The following is a 7,065-nucleotide window of genomic DNA, read 5'->3' on the forward strand; positions in this document are numbered from 1 at the left end:
GCGCAATCCAGAAGAAACCTGAGAAAACAGAAGGGGCCAGGTCCAGAATTCTGTTACCTGAAATTACAGATGTTCTGTGGAAAGCAGAGTAGCATGAAGGGACAAGGACAGTGAGAGGAGAGCAGAAGGAGGACAGTGGGAGGAGGACAGTGGGAGGAGATATTTCAGATATGATGTGACACCTAGGAAGGAGGATCTTTGAGCAGTTCTTGAGAAAGTAACTCTGATTCCCAAAACTCCATTGTCACCAACCTACCCCTCTAAGCTACCAGTCAGGGGAACACCCATCAGCTGTGACCATCAAGACCAAGAGACACAGAGCAAAATTCCCCTCGTTTCTGTCACTACCAGGCTTACCCACCAAAGCCAGAGTGGCAAAAAATAAGTTTTATGCACAATAGAAAAGCAGGGCCTTACTAGAGGGTAAGCCTTACTACTGACCTTGGTTCTGCAAGAGCAGAGCATCCAAGAACAATTCAGAGAGTATATAATTCCATTTTCTCAACACCTTGTGGTCCCTTGCGATTTGGCTTGATTCAGCAGGAGAATTCATAATAGCAGGGGAATCGACGAATATGCTAATGTCTTCAGGGGCATTTCTTTCAGAGTTGCTCATCAGGAGCTGGAAAAGTATTCCTGGCAAGAATAGTTGAGGAAGACTTGGTGAGCAGATAAGAAAAAGATAATAAGGGTGGTATCTTGGGAAAAGCAAGATGCCTCCTCAGGACTCTTGCCTTTTATAAAAATCCATCACACCGTTGCACAGAAACAGGCCGGGGAGTCCCCATGGACAAAGTCTAACCTTTCTTGGAGCATAGTTATAAAAAGACACCCATCCAAAAACTCTTCAACAATTCAAGTTCAGAAATTATTCCTTTAGCCTGTTAACTTCAAAAGTAGCAGTTAATGATTTCTCTCTGCGACCATTAAAACTCAACAGCACATGCTTAAAATGTGAAATTTTAAATAATTCAACATCCTGATGTGCTTTTCAACATAATTTAACAGAAAAATTTATTGCCAGGTAACTGAATATATTGACCAATTAAAGCCAGTTAAAGGATGCTGCCTAAAATGATTATATTTGCTTTAGAGTGCTGTATTAGGTCACTCTCTCTGACAGAAATTAGATGCAGAACTAGTTCTCTGTGGACACAAATTCATGACATCCCTCCTAAACATCCCCTGCCTTGGCTATAATCCATTCACCCACTAACTCACATTGTAACCTGTGGATAAATGCAACTTCATGATGTGTTTAGATTTAGAAACAGGTTATCTCACTTATGCTTGTCAAAAACAGCTGCAGTATGGAGATATCAGTTTTAATACCTACTGTAACCATCAGACATTAAACTAAGACATTATAGTTAGTTGGGAGTGGGGGTGATGGTAATTCATGACTGAAAAGGAAAAAATAAGAAAGGACAGTGAATTCAAACTGAATAGTTAAGAAATTTGAACTAATTAACAATGTATACAACTAATGCAATATCACTACTTTCTATACATGTTCTATGGCATTTTATAATTATTCAAACTGTTTTACAAAATTTAATGTCCAGAAATGCAAAGAACTCAAAATTTGTACTGGGGGGAGGAGGTTTACTGAGAACTGAACCCGAGGGTGCTTAACCACTGAGCCACATCCCCAGTCCTTTGTATTTTTTTCTTTTTGAGACATGTCCCACTAAGTTGCTGAGGCCGACCTCGAACTTATAATCCTCCTGACTCAGCCTTCAGAGTCACTGGGATTACAGGCATGCGCCACTGCTCCCAGAAAGATATGTACTTTTAAATACATATAGAATAAGAATATAAAATAAGAATAATGCAGAATACACTTGAGAATTATCTCTTTCAACCATGGGTGAGGCACAGGAATGTTTAGTAGATAACAATCTGATGCGAGACTTTTGTCTTTAAGCCTGATAGGGTTCTCCCTGGACTCTCTCCTCCAAACCATTTTAAACATTTCAGAGCATAAAGAATTGTGCTGTCCTGAACTTGGCTAAATTTGGTTAGACAAAGGTTGTTTCCATTTTGTTTGTGCAAATATACTTTATTTTTCATCAAAGACTTTGAATTATGACTTCTTTTATTTTTTTAGTTTTAAAGGCTTCCATCTGCTCCTTTGTGAAAGAAATAGTCCTGCAGACCTCTTATTTCTCTTTTAGCCACCACATTCTCTTCCATGCACACCATATGGTACAGGTTGGTAGAAAAAGCCACACTCTAGGGTATAAATAGCCTCCTTGCTCCTTAGCTGGGTGACTTGTAGCACATTATCGACCACCCTGAGCCTCTTTTCCTCTCTAAAATCCACCGTTCAAACTGGTTGTAGGGGATTTGAAATAATGTATGTACAGTACCTGTGCATAATGACTCTCAGTGAAATGCACCTTTTCTTTTCATGTGGGAGTGCTGTTCTCCATGAATGCCATATGGCCCTCTTTACTTACATTTTCTCTCCTCAGTAAAAACACTTCAGCCATTCCTTCTCACACATAGTTCTTGCAACCCATTTACATCTACTATCTGACCAAAGGCAACATACAGATCTTGATTTCTTTGTGAATGTGCAATCCTCATTGATTTGCTTATTATGTGATCTGAATTATTGAATGAGTTCATGAGGCATAGCCTTTCTGTGGGTGCCTGTAAGATCTCACAGATGTACATCATTCAGAATCAGGGATGAGGGGTGGGAGGGTGCACTGAGGAGCAGAATGCCCAGGGCCCCTTAGGATCTCTGGGAGAGAGGACCCTGATCCAATGACAGAGGGGGGATTCTCAAGTCAGGGTTCATGGCTCCTCTCCTAGCTGTGCTTTCTTGTGTTACTTGACCCTTAAAGGTCACCTTCCAATTCTGCCTCCACCCCTTACCTGTGGACCTGATATAATAATACGTACCTCAGAACAGAGATACCTGCACTCACCTCCACCACAGAGCAGAACCAGAGCGTTTGGGGAAAAGTCACTGAGGGAGAACACTGGCAGTCAGCAAGGGACCGTTGGAACCCTAAATGGCATGGGTGGCACCACAGAGAGAGGAACAAAGTGCAAACACCAGTGACTCAGTCACCCTAACGAGGAGGGACACTACATTTCCAGGAAAAGGCAAGAAGAGTCCCCAGAAAGCCTATAATTACTGTGATTCAGCAGTCTTAACTACAGGAAAAGTCAATCATCCTCACAGACTTTAAACCCAGTCTGGGGAGCTGCCGAGCACCACATGACTGCTTTACTCCAGAGAATGAACTCACCTTGCCTGTGCACGCACATGCACATGCATGCATGGCGTGTGCACCCACACACACACACACACACACACACACATACACACACACAACGTTAAGAGCCCAAGCTGCTATAGCACAGCACCATTTTAAGAACAGATTTTATTTCTTTCCCGTATCTACTGCGAGAATGAAGACCATTCTCGGCAATCAGACTGTCGACATTCCAGAAAATGTGGACATTACTCTGAAGGGACGCACAGTTATTGTGAAGGGCCCAAGAGGAACCCTCCGGAGGGATTTCAATCATATCAATGTGGAACTCAGCCTCCTTGGAAAGAAAAAGAAGAGGCTACGGATTGACAAATGGTGGGGAAATAGAAAGGAACTGGCCACTGTTCGCACCATCTGTAGTCATGTACAGAACATGATCAAGGGTGTTACACTGGGCTTCCGTTACAAGATGAGGTCTGTGTATGCTCACTTCCCCATCAACGTTGTTATTCAGGAGAATGGGTCTCTCGTTGAAATCCGAAATTTCTTGGGTGAAAAATATATCCGCAGGGTTCGGATGAGGACAGGTGTTGCTTGTTCAGTGTCTCAAGCTCAGAAAGATGAATTAATCCTTGAAGGAAATGATATTGAACTTGTTTCAAATTCAGCCGCTTTAATTCAGCAAGCCACAACAGTGAAAAACAAGGATATCAGAAAATTTTTGGATGGTATTTATGTTTCTGAAAAAGGAACAGTTCAACAGGCTGATGAAAAAGATCTAAGAGATGTCCAGTCACAGAAACACGTCCTGGAGTCAATTTGATATTTCACTGATGCAATAAAAGATCTCTATTGACTTTGGACTTAATCCTTTCCAGCGGGTTGAATAAACTTTAGTGTCCTTTCAAAGGAACAGAACAGAAAAAAAAAAAAAAAGAACAGATTTTATTAGTAAAGTCCTATCCTAGGGGCCAGGAGGAAGCCCTTTCATTGCAGCTATTGCGTTCAGAAGCCCTGACACCACCACAGCATGTGCCAAGGGCCCTAAGGCCATGCCCGGGTGCAGCCAGCACCCCCAGAATCATGGCTCTCATTGCTGCCATTGGTGCTCATCTTTATTGGCCCAAGGATGCACATCTCCACAGCCTGTTTCCCAAGAATTGCAGTTACCACTACCTGAGGCTATGCCACTATCAATGCCTGACATCAAGGGTGTAGGGACACAATCCTCCATGTCCCACATCCCCTACCACTATTACCACTCATGCTTCAGGGACCATGGACACATGCTTTTGAGAGCCCTTGTCCACTGCAAAATCACACCACAACCTCTACAAAAAAACACCTGTAATCTAGACCATGTAAGCACTCACAGACACCTCTGACACTGATTACAGCTACAGTTATACTACAGTTCTTACTCAGAATCAAAGCAAAAAGCCTATCTACAATGAAAACCCTATGTCCCATTTGAACAAAAGTGTCTTGCTCTACAAAGCTACTCCTTAAAATCATAATAAATGACTCTTACACCCGATTCATAGACAGCAACGTAGGGACACAAGAGCATGAAAAAGCAGGGAATTTTCACACCTGCCAAAGGAAACAGTAATTCTCCAGGAACACACCCCAACATAAGAGAAATTTAGAAATCTCTGAAAAGGGATTAAAAATGATGATCTAAGGAAACTCAGAGAGATATAAGAGAAAACAGATCATTCAACTAAATGAAGAAAACAACTTACGATCTGAATTAAAAATTAAACAGAGATGAAAACCACAAGGAATCAAATAGAAATTTCAAAGTTGAACCAAATAAATAAAAAAAAATACAATCAATATCTCCAACAACAAACTAGACTAAGGAGAAGAAAGAATTTCTGAACTCAAAGACAGGTCCTTTGAAATAACCCAGTCAGACAAGAAAGAAAGAAAGGAAGGAAGGAAGGAAAAAACATTTTTTAAAGAATGAAGAAAGCCTGTGAGACTTCACGGACATCATTAAGTAAATAAATAATTACATTATGGGTAGGCCAGGACAAGAAGATGAAAAAGGCATTAAAAAGTAAGTTAACAAGGGCTGGGAATATAGCTCAGTTGGTAGAGTGCTTGCCTTGCATACACAAAACCCTCGGTTCAATCCCCAGCACCACCAAAAACAACAAAAAAACTAAGGTAACAAAATAATATCTGAGAAAATGTCCCACATCTAAAAAAGGGACATACAGATTCAGGAAGCTCAAAGATATGAAATAAACTAAACTAACCCAGAACTTTTCCAAGACAAGTCATAGTCAAACTGCCAAAAGTCAACCTCAAAACAATAAGAGAAAACAATAAGAGAAAAGTATCCAGTCACATATTTGGAAATTCCCATTAAGTAAAGCAGATTTCTCAATAAGAGCCTTGAAACCTAGAGAATGGGATGGTGTAATCAAAGTCCTGAAAGAAAACGAGTGCCAACCATATCCAGCAAATCTTTTAGAAATGCAGAAACTAAGAGAATTCATCACCACCAGACCTGTCTTATAAGAAATTATTGTGGGAATTCCACATCCAGAAACAAAAATATGATAACTACCATCATGAAAATACATTAAAGAATAAAACTCACTGGCAAAACAGATAAACAAATCCTTAAGAGAATCAAATCTTACCACTACATAAAAACCACCAAACCACAAAAATAAGAAAGGTGGAATGGGACAGGAATAATCAGATAGAAAATAATTAGCAAAATGGATTTTGTTATTCAATAGTAATTTTGAACATAAATTGATAAAATTTATGATAGAAACTGATTATTAATAGTGGATTAAAATATGATCCAATCACATTCTGTCTCCAAAAAAATTAATTCACTGGTAATGATGAGCACAGAATTAAGTGAAGAGCTTGAAAAAGATATCCCTTGCAAATGGAAACAAAAGAATACCCATATCAGATAAAGAAGACTTTAATTAAAAATCCTTAAAATAGATAAGAAGGGTCATTATGTATGTATAAAAGAATAAGTTCAGCAAACGATATAACAATTGTAACTATATATGCGCCTAAGCCCCGACCAAATATATAAAGCAAATATTATATCTAAAGGGACAAATGGATTCTAGCACAATATTAGTTGGGAGTTTCAGCACTTTATTTTCATCAATGGAAAGATCATCCAACAGAAAATCCAAAGAACACCAAAAAATGAGCTATACTATAGAACAAATAGATCCAATGACATTTATAAAATTTTTATCCAACAGTGCAGAATATGCATATGTTCCTTGTCTCATCAGACAAGGAATAGTCTCCAGACACACTGTATATTAGGTCACAAATCAAGTCTCAAAAACATTTTAAAATGAAATAATATCATGTATATTTTCAGACCACAACACATAAACCACAAATGAACGAGAATAGAAAATATACAAATACGTATAAAGAAGTATCAGCAAGAAATTTTATAGCAATACACACATAGATCAAAAAATAGAAAGATTTCAAATAGCAATTTAATGATGCACATCAAGAATCTAGAAAATGAAGAACAAACCAAACTCTAAGCCAGAAGAAAAAAATATACATCAGATCAGATCCCCAAAGTACAGATAACAAAAGTAAAACTAGACAAATGGAAATACATCAAACCAAGAAGCTTCTGCACACTAAAGGAAACAATGGAGGGAAGAAATAACCTACAGAATAAGAGAAAATATCTGCCAACTATTCTTACAAGGGGTTAATATCTAAAATATATTTTAAAAACTAACCCAAAAGCAGCAACAACAACAAATCCAATCTTTAAAGGGGTAAATTATCTGAACAGACAATTCTCAAA

The 7,065-nt window shown here is 38.8% G+C and overlaps 1 pseudogene; it reads left to right on the plus strand.

The window, feature by feature from the left end:
- The first annotated feature begins 3,405 nt into the window (after nucleotides 1-3,405).
- LOC144378630 (large ribosomal subunit protein uL6 pseudogene) lies at nucleotides 3,406-4,142 on the plus strand (annotated as a pseudogene).
- Nucleotides 4,143-7,065: the final 2,923 nt, after the last annotated feature.

This window comes from Ictidomys tridecemlineatus, chromosome 6 (genome assembly GCF_052094955.1).
Source record: "Ictidomys tridecemlineatus isolate mIctTri1 chromosome 6, mIctTri1.hap1, whole genome shotgun sequence".
NCBI lineage: Eukaryota > Metazoa > Chordata > Mammalia > Rodentia > Sciuridae > Ictidomys > Ictidomys tridecemlineatus.